Here is a 25,597-nt window from a genome sequence, read left to right on the forward strand (position 1 = left end):
TAAAAACAGTTCTGTCTCCGAAGCACCAGCAAAATTAAAGTAGGAAACCAATAGCCACTATCACTGGGGTTTCACGTTATGCAGTAATTTATTCACCATACAGTATGTGGGGATTGAGAGAAATAAAAAGATGGAGAAATAAAAAACACAGATGAATTGCTGTGGAGTCCACCTGTAGCTCTCTTTCTCCGGGGCGATGGTAAGTCACAAGTCTTAATTGGAATGGTACGGTGGAGCTGCTTTAATAACGGTGATACGCTTAGTGACGGCTTGTGGACAATCCCAGCTGTCAGCAAAGTAGTGTGAAGAATAGATTATTTCAGTCATTTCCTTATTTAACAAAACGATATAGAGAACATTGTACTCTAGTCGTGCAGTGCTCTGTATTAAGTGCAATGTGCTTATTTTTACAGTTATTTCTCCTGTATCATCGGTGTGACCTTACATTCTTCATCGTATCGTTATTGCTGCGGTTGTTGTTGTTGACACAATATAACTTGTTCACATCCAGATCACTCCTATCTTCAGTCAGTCGACATTCAACTAGAGAGAGCGGTGATCTGTTTCAGCACCTTTGCTACGGACAGCTCCAGCAGCATCAGCAGCTGGTCCCAGACACCGAGCAAACTTTCGTGGAGAGCAGGTCAATATTTAAAGATTACTTTTTGTACCTGTATTTTATCTTTATTCAGTTACGTCTAATTTATGTGTATCTAATGTATCTACCAAAATAGCTTTGAACAACAATTCCTATACCTCGTATATATCGTATACTGCAGTAGGCTATGCTGTAAACTCGTCGTCTTTATAAAAATAAGTACTTCACTTTTTATAGAGAAGGAAGGGCTTGAGGAAAATATACGACCCAGTGCTTGCAGAAACCAAATTAAAATGAATCCTAGAACTCAACCGATCTCTACATGTCCCTGGCTTTCATACAATGCAGGACAAATATACTGTATAATGTACTAATAACCGCATAAAAGTTACAAAAGCAACTTTGAAAGCAACAAGTGACGCACAGAGAGACCGAGGATGAATACACTGCTCACTCTCCTTGCTTTAATCTGTGTTTTGTTAATTTCTTAAAATATAATTATACCAGGCACATGCGCTTTGAGTTTCTGATTACATCTTTTGTTTTCTGTGAAAGCTAAATCATGTAATTTTTCGGACAACAAACAAAAAACTAAGTTGCGCCTCGTGTCTTCCCATACCGCGGAATGACAGCCAACATGTTTTCGTTTTCATCCTACAAGGTCTGGAACTCGGTAAAACACAATCAGCTTTCAGTGTCAGCGTTCAGTTTTCTCACAAAAGAAACCTCGATTTTTAGAGTAAATAGTACATATCGAGAGGTAAGACTTGTCATTAAAGCTTTAATTGCCAAATAAGATTCACCACATTGCCCATCGTTTCAGTGTACGAATTGATTTCGACTGGCTAATTACATACAGTATATTGTGTAATTCATTTTGATATGAAAGTAAATTTGATATATATATATACTTTTTTAATTTCCCTTCCAGTCCTCATTCATTTGAGTCCGATTGGGTTGTCTCGGCTCTTCGAATTTTAGTTAAGCAAAATGCTCTTGAGAGACCTGCAGTTTATCTACCCAATTTATGAGACCACACGAATTTAAGAAATTGCTTACACAATACAGAAGCTTTAAATCTAATGAATTTCTTAACCAAAATCATTGTCACCTATTTCTTATGGTAGCCGACACGTGATTCGTTTTTGTGCCTTTCTATAAACGTCAGAACTCCACTGTACCACATGAACCCCAGTTATTTTAAAGTATAATACAAACACGCCCTTCACGCAACGTTACCGCATATAATTTGATAGAAAACGAGCAGGCAATCAGCATGTAAACTAATAAAATGAGACAATTCACAAGGCACAAGAAAACTGAAAACAAAACTTACAGACTGAAAAATGAAAGAAGATTTATCTCCTTTACTGCGGTATTGTTGGTCTCCATTTAGTCTTTTAGACCCTTTAGGTAGTCTCCAGGTGGGGCTGCACACTGGTGGTGATGGTGGGTATCCCCACTACCTGTAAAGCGCTTTGAGTGGAGAGTCCAGAAAAGCGATATATAAGTGTAAGCAATTATTTTTATTATATAGTGACATCTGTCAATTTTAAATGATTTCCAGTGTTGAAACGAGGCACCCTCTGCTCTGCATTCACATCAAATAAATATACTTCCATATACTGTAGAGGGACCGTGGCAGTGGTCTCTAATTGAAAACAAGGTTTAATTTTATTTCATGACGTCTTAAAAAGTAATTATTCGTCAAATATTTGCGATATTCTTTTAAGATTAGATTGTGTATAGTTGAGTAGATTGGGATGTTGAGGTATGGAGAGATATTAATGTTCTGTCTTAATGTTTTTCCCTGACCCTTCATATCCAATTTAAAACTTCAAACACACCTCCTCTTTTTGGATAATTCGAGAGTTCGTTTTATAACTATATGTATTTTCACCTCCAGCGCGCTCTTTTTTAGAAAAAAAAATGTAATTTCCTCAATGAAACAGGTAGGGATATTAATACTGATTTATGTAGGTAATTTTTCTTGTATACGCGGTAAATAAACCTCTGGAGAAAATGATTTTATGTTTTTGAAGACGACGATTCTTAGAAAATATTTTGGTTTCCTCGGATCGATGAACTAGAAAAGATTACAAACTGTTTTTGTTTGCGAAATCCACGTTATCCTACTCGTGTCTGACCTCGAGCCTGCCAAAGCTGCACGAGGTAGCATTGCACTTGCACGGCGATGCTCGCTGCACTGTGCTCGCTACATGCTTTACCGTCCAAGCCGGTCTAAGGCACAGACTCGGTAGAATGGCTGCTGTACTACCGAGGGTCGAATTTCCCCTGACATTACTGGGACCTGTGCAGGTTGTGTAGCGCACGGCTACAGTTCAGATTCTAACAGGATGATAGCGTTCTTTACAGGAAAGCAGTAGCACATTTCTAACTTTTTCATCCAGTGATTGCGCCCCATTTATATGCTATATTTAGAGGTTCATTTCGATAAAAAAAAAACATGTCCAGAACTAAAACGCAGGGGAAACAAACAAGTGCTTTGTGAATCTTTGCAAAGACTAAATTAATTTAGCCAAAACAAGTTTTTTGTACAGTGCAGTACTTCTGTGGAATACCATCTTTCCTCCATCTCTCATTCGATAAAATACAATCTAGGTTGGGTGATTATTTCTGTTGTTTTAGTTTTAAGACCATAATGTTTTTTTATTCCACAGTAGGTAAACTGCCCCTGGTGCATACTGTACATTAATAATGTGTGACGTGTTGCTTTAAGTGCAGTCTAGAAACCTACATTTGTAGTAGTACTTTCATTAAAAACATAACAAATGTTTTATTCACTGATTTCTAATTACATGCTCGTAAAAATGATTCTGTAAATGTTAGTGAGTGGTTGTACTGAATATTATTTGACAGTAAAATAAACGCTGGCAGATAATTAATAAATTAAGTAAGGAGACTCACAGCAATTGAAAACGTGTAACCCAAACTTGACACAGGGAAGTTGTGAGTGCCAGGGCAGGCCAATGCATTCTAACATCATTCTAACATCAGTGTGTGTTGAAGTTTATTTGATCGCACTCAAAACATGTTTTTCAGAATATATGCAAAATATTTTAGCAGGGTAGCATCGATATAAAAATAACAATTTTTGTATAAGGCCATCATTCTGCAAATCACTATCTTGTATTTCATTCCATAGCAATGTACATTATAAAGACATTTAATTGAGAAGGCCAAGAAATATACAGTTCATGCTACAGAACACTTAATCCAATTTTCATTAACAATTCTCAATTCGGCCTATTGTTGTCTTGTTTGTTTTTGTAGAAGAGCATGTTAATCATATTTCAAAGAAGATGCAGTACAATATGAAAAACAATACATATTGCTATGTTGTAACAATTGTATTTCTGGGGAAGAAAGATTATATTATTTTTAAATTTTAGATATGTTTTTTAACTTTTTAAACCAAGTACAGTTTTGTTAAGGTCATTCACATGTGAACACTGTCCCTGCCTTCCATGGTCAAAACTGTTCATATTATGCTGTCCCAGATATTTACTATTTCAAGCTCATTTTACTCCAGTTTTTTAAAAGGTGTGCGCCTAATAACTCTCAAGAAATTGCTTCATTTATTCCACTTCATTGTGCTTCTTCTCTCCACTGTCTTCATTTCATATAATATTGATCAGAGTGAAATATTTTATTTGCTTTATAACTGATCTTTCAATCACTTCAATTTAAGCTTGCTTTTTGTACATTAAAATTACATTTTAGATGGGGAAAAAATAGAAGAAATGAAAATAACCACTTGGAATCACATAGGTTGTACAGAGTAATTTAGTTGATTATGTATTGTTCCAAGCTGGGATTGAACTACAGGCTCACTGCATGGCATACAGATGAACAATGTTTGTCTTTAATATCCAGTTAGGTGAATATCAAAATTTGAATGACCGAAGTGTCCAATGATTCACTACACAATAGGAGTCTCATTTTCAAGTTGAATGGGGTAAAAAGGATTTGTGATACAGAACCGTATGCTTTTAGTTTTTCTTAGTCTGTCTCACTGGTCCTGAAAAGCTACAATCATTTAGATTTCATTCAGGATCAAATCTCAAGCATTCATTTGAAACCACACTGATTTAAACAGTTCTGTTTAACATGAGGGTGACACAGTGGTCAGTATTGCAGTGCTGGAGTCCTGGGTTCAATTCTAGCCCTGGGTTGCTATCTGAATGGAGGTTGAACGTTCTTCTCGTGTTTCGTCAGTGACCAGGGGCTCCTGCAGGGACAACTAGGGAGAGGGGAGAGATGATGCAACAGATATGAGCTTGGGCAGTGGGCGTGGTGGGAGGACACTCCACCAGGAATGGAGAGGAAAAGAGAAAAGGGAGGAGAACGGAGCAAGCATGGTCAGGAACAGAGAGAAGGGAAGCAAGAAAAAAAAATGCTGCAGTTTTTTTGGAGTTTCTGGAAGGCTTGATGACATCAGGAGAACTGAAAGGAAAGCACAGATGGCATGGTAGAAGGAGATGTTTTCATTGGAAGGCTGAGGTTGAAAGTGAGAAATGGACTCCAGTCTGGCTTGTAGGAAATGAAAGTGATGAAGATAAGTTCCAAGCAACACCAAGTGTCAAACACGTCCATCTGCAACAAAGTGAAATACCAAATGCTAGAAAAGATGCGCACAGTGCTGTGTTCAGCCAGGAATTGTATACTGTATGTGTAGGGCAATGGAAGTGCAAGATTAGAATTTGACCTCCACCTGAGCTTCTGTTAATGGTGAGTACCTGGACGCTGCCTTTTGCAGAACGAATAAGCAGATCTTAACCCTGAAAATGTGGTGCAAATACTATAGAGTAAAGGGGGAACCTGTTTTTTATCAAATAAAATTCTGCTTCTTATTATAACTCTATCCTGCAGTCACACAGTGCAAGAGTTAGCATGAATGGAGGAGTGGTGTGTTCTTGCTGACAACAGTACAACACACAGGCTCTAAGATACTCTACTCAATCATGCTTGTCCATGTTCAGTGATGCACAGTTGGCTTAGCTTGAAGAACCCAAGTCTCAGTCAAAAAATTACTCAATCTAGTTCAAAATGTTCATGTGGACGATTTGTTTTAATGTGTATTGCAAATAAGAACAACTTTACCAGTTGAATTACTCTGGAATCCTTGCTTTTTTATCACAAAGATGGTCATACTTGTACAGTATTATGACAATTAATGTCCTTTTATTTTGGAAGAATTATAATTTGATTTAATAATGAACTATAGAATCTTTCCCCTTGCTTCTCCACGACAGGGATGTCATAAGCACAGGTCCCTGATTTTTGGAGTGTTTCTTCTTTGTACACAATGGCTACTTTGTAACATCAAATATAGAGTAATGAAAATGAAGTTATCTTTCAAATAGGCCTTGGTGTTTGTAGTGCCGATTTCTGCTTACTGATGGAGTCATGTTCAGGGATCTGTGCATGAGTGGGATTGAAGAAAGACTCTGGGAGGGAAAGGCTATTCATCTTAAAAGCTGTTCTTTGTCACATTTTAGCAAACCCATTCTCTTTAATGTTGGCTTTCACAAAAATCGAAAGAAGAATGCTCCTACGTTTGCCCTCAACAGGCATTAAAACATAGCAATTTCTATCCCCATCCACTACACTCATAATTGTATTCAAATGCAAAATGTAGCTAATATATATATGCAACATAAACGTCCTGGTGGGGATAACTTTATTCATGTGATATAATTTGTGTTGTTTATATGTAAAATAAAGTCATCTCAATTTTTTATGTACTTAATAATATCAGGAAGCTACTGTCGACCTCGGTGGTCATATCCACTTTTATGCCATAGCCCCTCATATGAACTGGCTGGCAACATTGGCTTTCTGAACTTCGCTGTTATTTCACAGGGTCAAGGGTGACTAGATGTGGCTCATTCAATACAGCACACCAACCACCATTCATTAGGTTGTGGCTGCTATAATAATAATTGTTGACATTCTTTATATCAGCATCCCATTAAATCATGACTGGGAATGACAGATCAGAAAAGTTTCATGTTATTCAGGGATTGGAGACCGTGATTATATACATGTTGCACTAAAACACCTCAAGACCATTGAAATGCATATTTAAACAGAAAGAGGTTCAATTTTTCAATGTGCAGATGACTGGTGATGCAACATGATATCTGGAGCATGCCCTTTGTGCATAATGGGCCTCCACATGTCATGCTTCTAATGTTGTGACCCAGTCTGCTATATTGTATCACATTCTGTAACCAAACACTATTAATTGCATACTTAATTAGTAGATAAGTGTTGAAATTAAAATAATTTAAGGAATAGTTGAAAAGTGGAGAAAATATTTCAATTATTCTATAGCTGCTGTTCTGAATGACATTTATCCCTTGTTTTATTAGCATCCTTGTGGAACATGAGCTAAAGCACATTTTGTGTATCTGCTGTAATGCGACTGTTAGACTGTGAGTAATACCTGTAAATACACTATAATCATCTGAACTATGTATTGTGACTGCTACTGTACATATTTCTTTATTTGACAAAATAGAGTGCATATATTAAGTTCTTGTATAGAAAAGGACATTCTAGTTATTTAAAGTCTGAACATGTCATTCAAAACTAGAGAGATGTACTGTATTTATTCCAGAATCAATTCCTCATTGTATTCTACACTGAGCAAGGCTGTCTGCTTCACAAATAAATAATCAATAGCAATATTAAATAAACTTTATTTACTCCATGCTGTCAGGGGAAACAACAGCACCCTGTGAAACCCATGTGGCCATATGGAGAATGATCATTTAGCCCAGAGTAAATCCATGTGAGGCAGACAAAACAATCCAAGACTCTTTCAATACTCCTTTTTATGTTTCATGGTAATATCATTCCTGTGAGGATCCTGTGGTAATTTTCCACGATATTTGGGGATTTTGAGATTTTTTTTTATTGTTAATATAGGCTGCAATTTTACTTGTTCAAAAAAATTGCTTTAAAATATTTTACAATTTGAATTTCTTATTTTGGGTACAAAATTGTTTTGGAGAGCAGCACATGGAAAACATAATATTTAAAAGGAAAAAATAAGAACTAATTGTTTGGAAAAATTAATTTTAATCTGGAGTATGTACAGTAACTACATCACATTATATTAGTGAAACTTCATCATGTGGATGCAAATCAAACCTTTTAAAAGTCATATATTCAGTGATTCAAATCAAGTTTTTAGAATTCATTGTGCAATCAAGTTCTTGTTTTTCTCCTTTTGAGATTCATGCTGTGAATGTCCTCACATTTAACAACAGGGCGAAAACAGCCTGTTGTCAGCTGCAGATGAGATCTGATGTTTTCTGCATGTGACAAGTAATATTAATACCATTTTCACTGCAATTCTGTGTGTTGTGTGCTAGAATATATTTTGCATTTTAAAGTGAGTAATGTAATGTGTGAACCTTGGTTATTTCATTAACGTCTTACTTATTGCTTTGGCTGTAATTTACACTAGTATTAGCCACATTAATTCGACAAGTTCTTGAATTCACCTTATATATATATTTAATATTTTCCTTTGCTCTTGCAAAATTGATATTTAGTTAAAAGCACAGATGAACTTCACTTCATTAGCTGTAAACATCTGAAGTCTTTTTCCATAGTCTAATTGGGATTCTCTTCTTATGTGAATCAGCAATATTATGCAGCTATTTAGTGTTTCCTTGATTTTCTGTTCCTGATTCTCCATCAGAAAAAGCAGTGAAAAGGTAAAGAGAAAATCTTTACAATCCTCTATTTAATATCGCAATTCTTAGCCATCTTAGCTTACCAGTCCAACCTGCACCGAATAAATGCAACCAAGGTACTTCTTCTGAACATGCAGTCAGGACACCTTCTTCCTTTTTCATGTTCAATACAGAGTCAAGGTATCAGAGATACTTTGTCTCTATAATAATATATATTATATAAGAACAAGTGATAAGTTTATTCCATGCTGAAAGAGAACACAACTTTTGGCTGTGGAGCCTTCTTCGGGTGTAAGAAAAGCCTAAACATTGTGTTTTCTTTCTTCTCTTCTCAGCAAGGAATAAACCTTCATTGTTCCTTCTCAGCCTATGCATGCTGACACAGCTCCCCACCTAAATTATATATTATACAGTCACCTGGAGGCCACAACGCAAACACAACTAACCCTGGAGATGCACAGGTGCAGAGTTAAATACATCCTGCAAATTGGGGAATCCCTGTCACAGTCATTTAAGTGCACAGTTTATATTTCAACCCACCATTCCAGGTTCTTAAGTCCCAGTCTACACTCTGAATAAGAACATGGGAATGGTTACATTCCCATTCACTTTTGTGCATCCATATTGTAAGGAGGTTTAGTTTCTGTTGTATTTTTTATTTAGGATGCTGGGAAATTTCTTGTGGGGTTTCTGTTACGAAATGTTTCTGATTCCTTGCATTCTGGGATTCCATTTATGTAGAATGTAGGCTTCTGTGATGCATAGAACCTCTCCAGTCTCTTAGGATGTACCAACAGTCCCATTTCAGAGAAACCTGCACCTCATTATCTTTTCAACATCTCAAACCTGAACAGGACATAGGGGACTGCTGATGTTAAAGCACATTACAGGAATGTTTATTCAACACCTATCTTAACTTTCTACAAGCCAGGTATCCTCTAAGACCTTCTCACCCTAAACTCTAGGCACTTAGACATAGCACAGCCCCTCTGTACCCACCTGCTGTTGTAATGATTGCTGCTACTCCTGAGGAATGTCCTAATTAAGCACAGGGCCAATCAACTGATCCCTTTCCTGTCCAATCAGTCGATGAAGGCAGGTGTGTCCAATTAACTGCAGAGAAGGAAGAGGTTTTGACTAAGTGTCAGCTTGATCCAAAGTTGATAAAGTTGAGAATTCCAGGTCTTCTAAAAAGCCTAAAACACTGCAGTATTCAAAGCCCTTCTTAAAGTGTCTCACTCAATTAGGGGGGCATGGGACACCTTGTATACCCATATGCTGATTCAGATATTGCCTTTGTACTTTTAATTTTCACAGGAAAACAACAGTCTCAACTGTTTTGCTTTCAATAACATGTTACTGCAACATAATCCTTGCACCTCTGTTCGACCTCCCATTGAAATGCATTGAATTACAATTGCTTAATACCCCTGAAGCAATACAACAGGCAGCCATTCAGTCCATCTAGTCCATGTGGTTCTTAATAATTTAGTAGTGCAAGGATACTGATTGTGTCTCTATTTGTCTGGCAAACATTAGTTGTTAAAATAGATGAAGTTGCTGGCTCATCTCCTACTAAAGATGAATTTCTTAAGCACGTTCTCCACATACTGAATCCTTGATAATAGTAATAACCAGTCGATCAAATTTCATTCTTATATAGCACCTTCTTAATCCAGAGCATTCTCAAAGCATTTTAATAATATAACTGTTATGTAAGTATAGCTGAAGTTCCATCCATCACAAAACAGAGAATAATCAGACACATAGGAATTCATAGGAATAAAAAAAACGATTGCATCTCATGCTATGATCTTCACCCTCATGTTCTTTTTCACACACAACATATTCTTGTGTTCATTGCTTGCTAGGTCCTCCCTCCTTTCAGACTTGGGCCTAATTCAGTCTTATCTTTAACCCTACATTAATCCAGTATTGCACACATTCCAAATACTGGATGGCAGTCCCCCAGTGAGATGAGGGAAGAGGCCACAAGGAAAATGAACACTGAATGAAATGGTTGTAGTGCTAAAGCCCAAGATGTAGACTTGATCACTTTTGTTCCTAAGAATAATAAGGGGAATGTGCTTCAATTTTCACTTGTAATATTGTCAGGAAGTCATTGAATTTGGCTGCCTGAATAGTTATCCCTTGGCCATTCTGGCAGGTGACAGAATAATAAAAGAGCAGACAGCATATCTCCTTATCTACCCTGGTGGGCTGAGCTGCTAGTAAAAGGCTTTCTTCATTAAAACACCTCCCTCTTCTTCTGCTGCCCGGTGCTCAAGACATTAGGAAATGAATCCCGAGCACTTCCCCTCTCCCCTCTTGTCCTTCACTCTCTGTGCACCTCTTGTTCTGTTGCATAGCTACCAGCTCTGCACACAAAAAACAGGATATGAAGATGACCAAGAAATTATATTTTCTTCATGACGGTGGTAGACCCTTTTTGATAAAGTTAGCCCACGTAAGAGGTGAATTCTGTATGAAAGTTAATCCTCAGGAAGAAGCAGACAAAGAGGGCAGAGGCAAGGAAACATTCTGTTTTAAATACAGAAAGATTGTGTGATATTACATTGGGGCGTGCCCAGTGTAGGCCCAGCTGTCCTGGCTTTTAGATGATGATCTTCCGCTGTGCAGGTCCTATAAAGGTAAACTGGACACCCCCCGAAGGGACGAGCAGGGACACCCCCGGAAGGGGGAGTTTTACACAGACCGTCCCGGAGGGGGTTTGCACCCGCGTAAGGTGTTCTTTTTCATTTTGCCTGTCCCATCATGTATTCTCACCGGGGCAGGCACACACACACTTTTTTTCATGCACTATGTCTATGTTTTGTTCTTGCCTTACGAGCCCTGCTCTACCAGACTGGACCCCACTAAACAGGGTAAGCCCAGCCTGGAGGTCACAAGACCTTTTTTGTCTTTGTTTAGTTTTCACCCTTTTTGTGTTATTTTTGGTCCCTGCTAACCTCACACAGGTGCTTCTGTCCCCTCACCTGGGGTTTTCAGATTTGAACTGAATTGAAGCTTCAAAAAGATCGAATGTTTTCAAGCTAAATTATTTTTATAATTAAACTTGTGCCTATTGAAATTCAATATTCTGAATTTAATAGTGCCATTAAATTCATGCTTTTGCAAATATGTGTGTATAAACCCACATTATCAATTTCACATTTCTGTGCACACCTCTGGTTACTTATAAATTGAAGGGGAGGTGATTTCAAATCTAGATGCACCATCCACTTTGGTAAGCTGTGTAATTTTATGGTCTTGTTGTGTACCACTATGCACAGCTTTCCCAATCTCCCATATAACACAGTAACACATCATCAAAGGTGACAGATTCCTTTCCTCCTGTCATGGAAATACAATGTCCATGTGGTTAAAAGGAGAGCCAGTCCAAATAATGCTAATGCATGTGATACACTAAGCATGTGAAAAAGGACATTGACCTTTGCTTGCTTATAAAAGTAAAATACACTTCAATTCCATCTGAAAATTTAATCTGTACTGTCGATTGATGTTGGCATTATTACTGTACTGTATCACTTCCATTGGAAGTGAAATTCACAAATTAATTTCCAGTCACTAAATGTACATAAATAAATCCATTTGAAAAATATAAATGCTAGCACAAAAATAAGATCTGCAAGATTCCACTTTGAGGAAGGAAAGATTTCAGACAATGTCATGCCTTAGGTTTTATAAAGGTATTCAGTGCTAATTTCTGGCCCTGTGGCAGCAAAGGCTGCTTTCAAGGGAGAGACAAGAAAGCGAAGTGGTGGGCGGATTAGGCCAGCTATAATGTCACAAGGCCACTCCGCACAGCTGAGCTGAAGCTCGTTTTCACAAGGTCAAAAATGGAAAGCATCAGCAGGAGCCAAAGATTCTGCATTTGCACAAAATGCTTTTATCTCCTTGCGGTGAGTTATAATGTTTACTCAAACTTTTCCTCATAAACTTAAGATGGTGATTTAACATGTCAACTGCTTCATTTCATTTAAAATTCTCCAACCATTTGTCTTGCTGGATATTCAGTTTTCACATGTAACAGGTACATACTGTAATGCACCTGAGGTGATGGGACTCCTCTGGAACCCCTGGCACACTCAACCATGTTCTCATATGCATGGTCAGTCTTCCGTTTTCCTGGAAGTCCCATTTCCAGTCCCATTCCTACTCTGGGAATCCGGAAAACTCAACCGGACTCTCCCATCCACTGCCAGGCTGCCATGTTCCCCATCTCTTCCAAGACCTAGTGGTCGCCTTACCCTCAGGCACCCAGTTTCCAACTATAAATACTACTAATCTGCTACACTCCTGTACTATCTGTACTCCCTAAAATTCAGGAATTCATTAAGTGTGTTTTATAATTTATTGATACAGTGGAAATAAAACAATTTACAGCATTGCATCATTCTATACACAATCAAAAATTAAAATATGATATAACATTTCACACTCATTGTACAAGGCAGGATGCATCACAAAATCGAAACTGCCTCCCACCTGACCTGCTGAAACAGAACTCCTCAACATATCACACACTGATCGTAATATACCTGACCCATAATGCCAACCTTCAAAACTCAATTGCAATTTTTCTCTTTCTAAACTTTCTCAGATGGATCAGGGCACAGACCCTCAAAGAATGCAGAGCCTTCTACAACAGTTGGAGGCAGAGTTTTTCCATTCTCTACACCAGTGTGTTTCCGGCTTTCCATAAGGGTTCCCTTAGGCAACGAATAATCCACCAGGCTCTGCTTTCTTCAGTTTTGTTTTTGCTTCTTCAGTTCATGACTGTAGTGCACTTCCAGGTCCAGGAAGCACCCCAACCAGCTGTCAGTCATTGTCCACACCTCTTCTGTAGCCCCACACACCCACAGCGCATGGTGGATGGTTTATTCTTGCCTACAGCCATCCCCAGGGCAGCTTGCCATCTTCACCATGCCCCTGGAGCGCATCACACAATGCACAACCAGTCAGGACATGTGCGGTGTCTGTTCAACGTTACAACGCTCCCTGCCCTGCAAAATAAGTTCCAATCTCCTTGCATCTAGCAACACATCCACACAACACATTTGACTGTACAAACATGTGAAAGAGGAAAGTAATCCATGGCTAAGCTGTGCTAATATTTCAGCCTTTTCATTCTGCCTGGCTATCTTGCCTCCTGACATTAAGGAGTTTTTGCAAGTGCTTCCTAAGTGGAGGGTTAGTCCTCTCCACAGCAACCCTGTTGACAGTGAGAAGCCTTAGACCTGTGTTATGATAATCAGTGCATGGTACCACAAACCTCTTTCCTCTACATAATGCTGTATATTTTATTCTACTTTGAGGACACATAGCCACAATTGTTTAGGTGAATCATAAGCAAAGAATGCAAATAATCATGAACAGCAAAGCAGCTTCAATTAGGACAAACACGATCATGACTGAAGAGTTTGAGAGTGCAGATGTACAGGAATACCCCCCACGTGAAATGCCATTGCAGTGGAAGAATAGGAGAAAATATACCAATTTTCTCGGCATTTGGAGAGTTGCCCCATCTGCTGCCTGACTGATTATAGATAATAGTGAATCCAATAAGTCATGGTATTTCACAGTCGCCATTCTAACATTTGCTGAGAGAAACTTGCTGGATTGCAAGGGTTGGTGGCAGCTTGGTGTGTATGTAGCCCTGGAAAGAAAATATCACAATCTTCATTAATGATTGACTTTTCCGGATATTTATGTTTACAGCACAGTGTTGGCCTATAGAACAAAACCTTACAATGTTTATCCATGGCTTGTAGACTTCATTCTATTGATGCAGAGTATTAAAATCAATAAGAGCCCTTTTCTTTCTGCAAGTTTACTGCTTAAGTTCAAATGTAATTGTATTGCTATGAATTAGGGTTAGGAATGAATGAATGTTTTGAATTAATAAAATAATGATTACCAGAAGTAATACTTTTAAGTAATACTTTAAGACAAAAAACAAAAGGAAGATGGGGAGAAAGAATCTCTGACCCAGTGAGAAATTTAATACCAACATCCTCTAGCTCAAATCCATTAACAGTCCACCTTCACATCATTCCTTCTTATGTAAATAAGTTATTTCCAAGATTTACTTACAAGATCGTGTTTATAGATTTAGTCAGTATTCACTTTAGAAAAGTGCAAAATGGATGATGATTATTATGGCTATAATTTGATTGAAGCAAAATATTGTTCAAAAGTCATGTGTACCAGTGTGCATATTTTAGTGGCCTGTTTTATCAAATTTTCACAAGGTGAAAAGAAAAAGTACCAAATTGTTTATTAGGAGTCTTCACTTTTGTTCCCTGAAGGATTCACAAAGCAAATCAACAAAACTAAATTGGAAACCAATGGAAAATAAAACAGGATAGGTCTGGTTTGTTATTTTTCTTCTTAAATGCCTTCCAGTAGTGGCTCTGTCTGCAGTGTGGGCCTAAGACACTGAGAAAAGAGAAAGACAGGTAAATAAGTAAATATGGCTACGTAATATGGCATTTTTATATGTTAAATTAGTATGGGATTAACATATTATTATATAAACAACAGGGTCTGATTTGGTAGCTCCTATGCAAAGACAACACTGTCTCTGTACGGAGAAGTTCCAAAGGGCTGCGTTTGCTGTGGAGTGCGCATGTTCTGCCCACGTTAGCTTAATAGGTGTCTATAAATTATCCCTGTGTGTGTTTGTGCTCTGTGGCAGTCCTATCTGGCATTCAGGAGGGTCTCTGCATTAAAATAACCCTTACCAGGAATACCAGGAATAATTCCTGATAAGGGACAGAGCAATTTACTTTGACACTTAAGTAACATAAATTTGCAGTTCTGTGCCCCTGACTGATCCATATATGAGTCATCTACAGTCATCTACAGAGAGGCCAATGTGCCGTGAGGCTGTTTAGACTGCAGGAAAGCTGACCCCATGACAGGGCTTAAAATTATGATCAGGCGCAAGTTAGTACGCAAGTTAGTTAGAAACTATTTCCAGCAGTGCCTGGCTTTCTTTAGCATGACGTTCTAGTATTGACAAGGTCAGCTTTTAGCTACCCTCTGAGACCCACTGTCTCAAGGCTCAGAAGAAGAAAAGACTCTCATGTTGTTGCCAGGATACAGTGGAGGTTGTTGTTAATGTTGCAGTGATGAGGCCCAGGCCGCTGCTGTGTGGAATGCCTTGTGTTGCCTGGCATGTCTCATTCACCTGCCTTTCACTGGAGCTGTGCTATTTAATCTAATGACCCTGAGTCTTTAAAAGAACGACAATATGTTCCTTTTCAAAGGCCTCCCTGGGGACTCAGATTAAACAAGATCTATCTACCTCAATGTGAATATCACATTCCAGAAGGTTTTTTTTTTGTAAATTTTAAATATACAGGTTTTTATAAATACATTTTTAAATAAATATACTGTACATGTACACGCTGATTTAAATGCACATAGAAGCACATAATCATATAATTATTTATACCGGTCTGTATCTTTATAATGATCAATTACAGTAACTCTTAAATTAGAAACTATTTACTGAATGTTTTAAAGCTGCCAAGAAATTAACATGTTCAGTAGTCGATATACTGTAGTAGTTCATATCTTTGCTTCACTTACATAAACCTATTCATGATCTTCACTTAATTTTGTCTTTATTATCAGCTTTATGAATTATAAGTCTTCACTAATATGGTATAAGAATTAAAATCTTATTGATCCTGGAATCGCACCCAAATATTTCTTGTAAAGACCTAGGCAATCATCTTTAGCAACATGATGAGGGTAATTATTTGCAAGGTTTGTATGGGAATGTAATCTACTTGTTTGTATAAGAAGGTAAGCCATTTCTAGATTCAGGATACAGAGGGTCAGATCAACTGGGCAAGCGTCTATCCTGATTTCCATGACAATAAGCAAAAGATCATGGGGCTCCCTACTGAATGGATGCCAGTCCAATGTAGAATCTACCGCAGCAAAGTCCTCATCTCCATTCACACAGCTGGGTGGACTGGATCAATCTGGGTACAGTACCTCACTAAAACCTACACCAGGAACTTGACCCCACAACCCAGTTGAACCCACTATGAAAAGTCCATAGACTTACCCACAGCACTACGTGGCCTGCATATGAATAAGTGAGATGTTTATAAATAACGGCTTGCCTTTTTAATCTTTGAACTTAAATACAAATTTATCTTTGAATTAAGATGTCAAATTAGGTTTCAGCCAGTCTTCATGTTTTCTAACTACACCTGCTGGTTAAAATATTAGAAATCTCCAGTCAAATGAATCTACGTTCTTAGTGGCAGGCAATATGTGATTTGATTGAGAAGTATAAGACAGACAGTCCTCATTGGCCAAGCCAATCTGTAATTCAATGTTCAGTCCCATGAAAAATGATCAAACAGTTAAAACCAGAAGTTCCATCTCACACACTATCTCCATTATAACCCAACTGACAATCATCCTGCTAGGAGAAGGGAAGAAGGCTTGGAAACTTGGTGGCATATAAACCATATCTTGTTTAAGTTGCTCTTCTCAACATGTTCTTCTGAAGAGGTTCCTGTTATATTGTTTAGGGTGTTGACCAATAAAACAGAACAGCTGGTGTTAGACACACAAAAAAGACTCTCCTTATTGTTTTATATATATATATTATTTAAGGTTGTGCCAGTCTGTGTCTATTAGTGTAACATGAAGTTGTCGGCACTTCAGATTGTGAATGAATGGAAGTGTGAATGGTCCTGGAGTCCAGATTGTGATAACGATGATGATTGCCCAAGTACTGAGTGGAAGACTAGTGATTTTGTTGTTTTTGAACTGATAAAAAGGACAACAAGTCATAGTCTACCACCCAGCACTGGGAGGAAAGGCAGCAGAGAAGCTTTTCTCCACATTTTTTCCATTTCACAGTGCTTTGTAAACCAGATAAAGAGGATTGGAAAAGACAAGGTTGTCTTATTTTTAACATCAGCTCCTGGAAAATTAACTCACCATGAAGGAGGCAATTCAGAATGCAGCAGGTGGACCTCATATACGATCATAAGAAATGTTACGAAGGAGAGGAAGCCAATCAACCCTCCTTGCCCATTTGGTAGTATGTTAGTACCAGTTAAACATTAGCTATTTGATCAAAGATCCCATTCAGCTGTTTCTTGAAAGAAAACAGAGATCCGGCTTCAACAATGTGGCTGAGTGCCTCCTGTTCTAGGTTTTGCAAACATTTCCATGCAGATTTGACTTGTGTCCTCTGGATTAATGTTCCTCTGTTCAATGGGAAGAGATCCGCTGGGCTGACTTGGGGATCTTGAATACTTTTATTAAGTCCCATTGTAGTCTTCTCTGTTTAATATTGAAAAGGTTCAGTTCCTTCAACCTCCTGATGCAGGACATTCCCTTAAGACATAGAATGTACAGCATCTAGCTAATCTTCTCTAGATAGACTCCAGAACAGAAATATATTTTCTGTAACATGGTGACCAAAATTGTACACAGTAATTTAAAAAAGATACTTCACTGTTTTTTTGGATAGTTTTAACATAATTCGCCTTGATTTAAATTCTATGCTTTTTATTATACAGTAAATCTCAGTATTTGCCTTTTTAATTGCTTCCTCGCATCGTCTAGAAGATGTAAATGATATGTCAACTGAGCCTTTTTCATAAGTGGCCTCTTCTGTCTGAATTTTATTCAAAGCCTTCTGAATTTCACTTGCAATATCTACAGTGTTTGCTAATCCTCTTAATTTGGTATTATCTGGTACTTAACTAGTTTACTGACTATTCCAAAATCTATATCATTGATATGAATTAAGAAGACCACTGCTCATAGTACTGATCCCTGTGGTGCTCCATAAATTACATCAGATTGTGTATTTACCCCTTATCCTGAACTGTACCATCTGTTTTCTATTTCATAACCAACTTTCAATCCAAACAGAACTAGTTGTCAGTTCCCTGCAAACCAGTCAGCATAGTCAGCCTTTGTCATCGTGAAATCTTCCACAATTTAGGAAACAAGGCAATGACATCCAAGGACTGGTTATATCATATGGAATATGTCAGCAGTTCTTCTGTTCTGCTCAGGATGAGACCTGAAATTCTGGTTTAAAATGACAAGTTTTCATTTCAGGAAGTAACATTGACCTGAAATCAGTAGTTCAGTTACCGTAGACTGCAGGCAAGGAAGTCTTTGTGTTTTCTCTACGAGATCAATTTAAAACCTTTGAAAAGAACTAATGCAAAACTTTTTTTCAGAAATATCAGAGTGAAATAACTCATCCATGAATACAAATCATCTTACAGGATTACATTGAGACTATCTATATTATCATTGATATGTTATCAACATACCCTAGTCTCCAACAGGATGAGCGGAGGAGCTGAACAATACATTTGGAGTTCTGTTTCAAAGCAAACACCACATACAGGGGAGAAATTCAGGGAAGAGTCTTAACCATCTACCTGCTACAAGCTAAACCCTTAATTATGTCTCGTAGAATCATCAGCTTACCTCTACCTACTGTATGTCACCTGTTCCTAATGGACCATAACAACTGGATCCACCTCATTTCTGGCCGGGAGCCTGTCTACTACTACTCAAGGAGTACAGACCAATAGGTAGGCAATACACGGTATGAGATTCCCTATCCCTCATGCATACTACACTGTCCAAACCTCTAATAATAACTCTTATAGATTGAGTCACCCATTATCATTAGATCCCTTTTTTCTGGAAAAGCAGTCTGTGAACCAACAATCTTCCCATATTCCTCTGGGCTGTCAGGACCCAGATCTAATTCAAGGAATGCTGCCACTGGCAGGATACAAACTAGTACATGAAATTATGTAAATGCAACAAATTAAAAATACACCAAAAACATTTCCCACCAAAGAAACATCTACCAAAAGGAAGACTGTAAAGTACTTGAGGGAGTTCCTAATCTCCCAGAAGCCAATTAAACACAAAACAGGGCATGAAACATTTACATGTCGCTAAATTATATTATTGTAAGCAGTGCTATTCAATATTTAACTTACTGTTGTTAAATCAATATGCTCTACAAGTTCCCAAATGATTGTTACTGCCTCTATTTATTTTGTAATGATCTTTCGTTGTTGTAGATTTTTCATGCAGCATAACAAAGGTTTCAGAATTATATTTTATTACCTGTAGGTAGGTTATTGCACCCCCTTTATGAATCTGGGTTGAAACAAGGATTTATGGACATACAGTATTATACTTCTGCAATGAACTTATCTTTTGAATTCTGGGTAAAGGTTTATAAACCTGAACATTTTGTGAGAAAAACAATGAGCATAAGTTAAAAACTTCCAACTCTTGTCCTAAGTTTGGTGTATGCAAAGAGAAACTGAATAACTACTATAAATAAAATTTACAGAAAACTAAGCTAACGTTTTTTTTGGCCAAGTCCCTAAAGTGACATTAATTGAAGCTCTTGCTTCTAGGCTACTCTCCAGCTTAAATTGTGAAAAGGATGACTACATCTTGTTGAACTTTTCAAAATAATTTAATGTATTTTATATATTACATAAAGATGTTCTGAGAGAAATCAAATGCTTACAATATCAGCTATGGTGTGTGAATAACAGCATTGATGATTTGGATCTAAATATTAAAAATGTGGACTTCACATCTTAACATTTGTTTGCTTTTTAAATTTTTATTATTTTCTATTACTTGCTATCCCCTTACTATTTTAATTTTACTCTTACGGTATTTTTAATACATTTACAATCACCATTTATTTTTGTTATACCCACCATATTTGCAATAAACAATATTGTGTGTTTCACATCTTGACACTCAGCTGCGAATGCTGTGAATGCACACAGAATGAATGTGTAGGCATCTGACTGCCCACCATTGAGCCTCTTTTAATATTGATTTCTCTTTTAATGTCAGAACACAGCACCACATCAGAGGCTCAGGGCCAACTGGAAGAAAGGTGCATCTCTGACTGGCTGCTCCACATGTCTGCAAGTGCCAAGTGATCCACCCTACCCCAGGAGACACTCAGCCACTTGGAGAACCAGAGTCACAGTTTTATGTGTGTAATGCAAATTACTGTATGTAGTCTAGATCAATAACTTTTGTGTAAAATGAAATGTTACCTACGAGAGTCTTGTGAAGTGAATGTGAATGACGCTGTTGGCAGGCATTACACTAGTCACTGCTACATCACCTCCCATCCACATACCGTATATAAATCTCACATGACAAAAGCACAGAAATCAGAAGAGTTTAGCTAATAAAGACCTACATGTTTTAACCCTATGCTTTGTGTAATACAAGGAGGGAGTCATGAAACTGGCACAGCTGACAATAGATGAAGACAACTTAAACTGCCCAAAACTGATGCCAAGCTCATCTGTGTACAATTCTCTATTAAGAAGGAATGCCTGGAGATTTTCTTGGCCACCTTACCTTCAGTTCTTACCTGTAGCTCAAATACTATCCTCCAGGCATACCTGTAGGCAATACAATCTCATCTTTGTTTATAATGGGTTTAGTGAAAATAAATAAACTAATGCATTTAAAGAAAATCATGAAAGTCGCACAAAAACACCAAAAAGCATTTCAATTAATGAAAAAGTGTGACAACATCACCTGATGTACTGTACACCAACAGAAGTAATTATTTGCAAAACCTTCCATTAACCATTGGACCTTGCTCAAAAGATCAATAGATCATAAGACACTCGGAAAGAAAACCTGAGATTTATACTGTTAAAAAAAGGTCTTTGTAAAAATATGTATGTTGGAACACTGACATGCTATAATTTATGATTTGACAGATGCATTGGTGTACACTAATATTCCCCTGCAAAAAGTCGATAATTATATGTGCATTTCTCAACAAACATAATAGAATGCCTATAACATGTCAACCGTCAAAGGAGTTCTTACCACAGACTGCTGATTTGCACACAAACTGTTGATTGTTTCAGACAAATTTACAAGTACTCAATCCAGTTGCATTGCAGTATATTAAGGCATAGCTGTGCAAGTATGATCCTTCAAGCTTTGGTCCTTGCAGGTTAACTAATCCTAATATAATAACCTTCCCAACACTGAAGAATGTTGAAGACATTGATAGATCTTAAGGATAGGTGCAGTTTAATAACACTGGAGAGTTAAGAGGTATTTAGAGTGTTTTCCATGGCATAGACACTTTTTACAAAGTTAAATAGGCCAGGAATTCTTAAGCAAAGTAGGATGAAGCTTAAAGACTAATTTCACAATGTCATAGACAGACACCATTGAGAAAGTCTAGTGTTGAACAATTTGCAAGATAACCAGCTGAGAAAAGGAGTTAGGAGGGGGAGAAAAATCAGAAATATCAGATAGCCATGTGCTTGCACTGAAATATTTTATTAAGAAAAAATATTTTTAAAGTCATTACACCAAGTATGATCAGCACTGCATTGGATGTAGCAATTGATCAGATGTTTTAAACAAAAAAAGAAAATCAATTTTTCCCATTTAAAATTTAATTAGAAAGATTTCCCAAGACATCCTTATATTGCTCCAGATGGGATTTTCAGATTTCAAAATCAATATAGAGCCTAGATAACCTCCTTCACTGCTCCAACTTCTGACCTTAGCATTTAAGGTTTTTTAAGTCATCCTTAAAACCATGTTGGTTTCTGTCAAGGTGTAATGGAACTGAGTCTGAAATGAAGTTTAAGTTTTGAAAATTCTACAGAATACCTACAACTATAAACAGCCTCACCTAGTGATAACAAAATGAACCCTTGTGAAAATGAGTGGATGGAAATCTATGCATTTTCATACTTATGATGTTATGTAAGCATAATTACTATAAGTAAGTATATCATCAGAAGTAATGTTATTATGTAAACATTGATTTAAAAGGAAAATTTCCTAACCTTACTTTTGCATAAGAGGTTTCATAGATCGTTACTGACTGGACCTTAATTCATTTTCAAGGGTTCTGTCTCTGCTTTGTCCAGGACACCAGCCACAATAAAGAACAACAGTTTCCAGAATGCACTTGAGACATTCTGTGGCTATTTTAAAACAAGAATTAATGTCTGAATCATATACTGTTATTACATTTGATCTATGGACCTGTTACAAAACTCAAAGGACGTTTCTTGCTATGACATGTCTCCTGTTGACTAGGAGTGGAATTTAAATGTGAAATGAAATGACTGCAATTGATTTCTGAGAGAATATTGCTTCCTCTGTAAAAAATGTGTTGGTTTCCATTAACTTAAAGTGATTTATGCTGTCAGCCACTGCTGTGCTTGTTTTCAGTTTCTTGAAGCTGAAAAGGCTGTCTTGTTTGGCAGACAGTCTTCAACAATTGGAAGGCTGCCTGTCCATACTACCCTTTCTTAGAAGTCACCAAATGCTTGACAAGCTCATGCTAAATTGCATCTGACTATAATTGGATCTAAACCCAAGAAAATTCCAAGGGACTGTTATACGGAGATGAACAATTATAGACTGCAGCATTGAAGCTAAAGAAACTAGCACTAAATATTAATGGTGAAGGTACGAAATTCTTAGAATGTGTTTGTAAGATACTCAGACCATTCCAGGAAGCCAACAACATAATGCTCTCTGAAGCAAGCATCCAGCTCACTTTAAATCTAGCTCTGACTCGAAGACGAAAAGTTAACTTTAAAGTCAAATGGCAATTAGTTCATCATGGATAGAGGATGACTTTCATTGTCCAGTATTAACCTTTTTTTGATCCAGGGAAAGATTAGACTTTAAAAGATGATTTATTTCAAAAGTAGCAAAAAGAAGCTGTGATCATAGGCTTCAGTGTTCTATATGTATCTACTGAATGCGATCCGTTTCCACCTAACAGGGGAGCTTCATTTTTAACCACGCACGATCCCTTTGACAACAACCTTGAGAATGATAAAATGCAAGAATCTGCTTTGTACCAATAGCTGAATGTGTGGGCAGCACAGAAGAGAAAGCCTTGAGACTCCTACCTTTTGACTTATTGGAAAAATGCAAAGATTCACGACCTTCAAAATTATCTTGATAAAGTGAAAGCTGTCCTTATGTCAGAATTGATAAAGGAAAAACTACAAACAGACATCATTTTCCTTATAAGCAGATGATTTATTACTTTATATTTCTGATCCTGCTAGCTCTATTCTGCATGCAGTGTATATTTTAAAATAATTTGGTTATACTGTACGTAGTTCAGGGTATAAATCAAATTTTGCTAAGAGTGAACTTTTTTCTCATTAATAAGGCTGCTACCCAATATCCACTCCACACCTTACCGTTTAAGATTACCCACCCCTAATTTTCCTACCTGGGAATCACAGTTACAAGATCTTACTCTCACCTCCTCAAAGTCAGTTCCACAGCACATCTAGAATGTACACAGCAAGATCTCAGCAGGTGGTCCACCATGTCCTTGTCTGTTGCGTGTAGAGTCAATCCTGTTAAAATGACCAATCTTCATAGATTTTTGTATCTTTCTCAGACCTTTCCAATACATTTATTCCAAAGACTGCTTTTCAAAAGCTCAATCAAATATACTTTCGTACTTCATTTGCAATAACTAAACCCCATGCTTTCATAAGATTTTCTTACAAAGACCAAAAAAGAGGGAAGGCATGGCATTGCCTGTATTTCATTTTTATTACTGGGCAAAAAATTTAAGAACCTTTTATATTGGCATCCAACTTGACCATTACAGTCAGATCTGGCCTGGCTACAAACTGAAATGAACTCTCATCCCATCTGGCCCTGCTCTGTTCTTCTATTGCTCAGCTCACCCAGAACCCTGTAGTGCAACATACTCTGGCTCCAGTTCAGGAAGCAGTTTGGCTTTATGTCATTCTCCTCACATTGCCCTCTTAATACTCATCATCTGTTATCCCCTTCCCTCGATGACAAGACATTCCTTAACTGGCACAGAAATTGGATTGTGACAATTCAAGATCTGCTTGAAAATAACATTTTTATATCATGTTTTTAACACATTAGAAGGCAATATAATCTGCTACAATTTCACCTTTTCGATATTTACAAGGCATATATGTACCCAGTTTACCTTGTTCCTTTGCCTCCCCTAAACACTGACATTGATTCTCTTCTTGACCTCTCACCTGATGGCAAAGGTTTAATCTTAACTTTAATTAAGACCACTGGGTCACAGGGGGAACTGATGCCTAACCTGGCAAACAATGGGTGCAACTCAGGATTCACCCAGGATGGGACACCCGTCCATAAGAGGGCACACAGAGACAAACACAATCACTCTAGGGCCAACCACACAATAAAAATGACTGTTATTATAAATGTAAAATATAACATGTTGTGTTAATGTTCAAATAATCTCTTCCAAAGTAGGCTTTTTAATATTGCTCACCCCTTTTAATGAGAAAACATATATTTTTATATTTATTATGAAATTGTTGCTGCTTAAGTCTTGAGCAAGACACTTTACCCAGAATGCAACAGAATCTAACAAATGTTGTGTATACATTTTACACTGCTATGTATGTAAAATATATACATTGTGTACATATTTTACATATATTGTACTTTATACGTTTGTCTCTGTAACTAAGCGTTTTTATTCTTCTGGCACACTGCCCTCTGGTGTAATTTTTTTAAACAATTTCATTGTGTGCTGTATTTCTCTTAAAAATGCTGTCAGTTTTCAGAAATATTAAATAATGGTTTTCTGGACATTATAAGAGTATTACATTTTGTAATATATAATATAATATTAACCATATATTATTATTATTATATTATAAGCATAATATGTAAACAAAAAGTGTTAAAAAGCTAAAACAATGACACTCACGGCGTCCAGTTTTTACGGCTGTTTTTGTGGGAATGTAACCATATCTTGCCATAGTCAAGCATACTGGAAGTAACTTTGTTTATTTTGTGCAAATACCAAGAAGTCCTGCACAGTTCCAGTGACATTCGCAGTAAACCGCACCTCCCGGCCTGGGCAGGGGCTCTGCTGTCCCATCAAAGCAAATTACCTACGAGTCAGATAGACAATGTGAAGAAAATAAAACCCAAAGATTATTTGCATTTTTGAAGTCCAGTTTCTGATGTCCTAATATTGTTACAGGAAATGTCCCTTTTCCAAATACTGTAGTAACAACTGGTTAGTTATTGTAAGAATCCTTTCAAAGAAAATCATTAACAGGAACATGTCAATTTGTCCACATCAGACCGGAATACTGTGGTTCGGAGGAACTAAATCAATATTCTCAAA

The 25,597-nt window shown here is 37.3% G+C and overlaps 1 long non-coding RNA gene across 1 annotated transcript; it reads left to right on the top strand.

Annotated features, from left to right (window-relative positions):
* LOC148638916 (uncharacterized) lies at positions 1-25,597 on the top strand. The gene is made up of 4 exons (XR_015930765.1): positions 1-199; positions 512-643; positions 18,833-18,953; positions 20,260-25,597. It is a non-coding gene; the product is annotated as an uncharacterized LOC148638916 (long non-coding RNA).

Source organism: Lepisosteus platostomus, chromosome 27 (assembly GCF_059453375.1).
Source record: "Lepisosteus platostomus isolate fLepPlt1 chromosome 27, fLepPlt1.hap1, whole genome shotgun sequence".
In the NCBI taxonomy this organism is placed as follows: domain Eukaryota; kingdom Metazoa; phylum Chordata; class Actinopteri; order Semionotiformes; family Lepisosteidae; genus Lepisosteus; species Lepisosteus platostomus.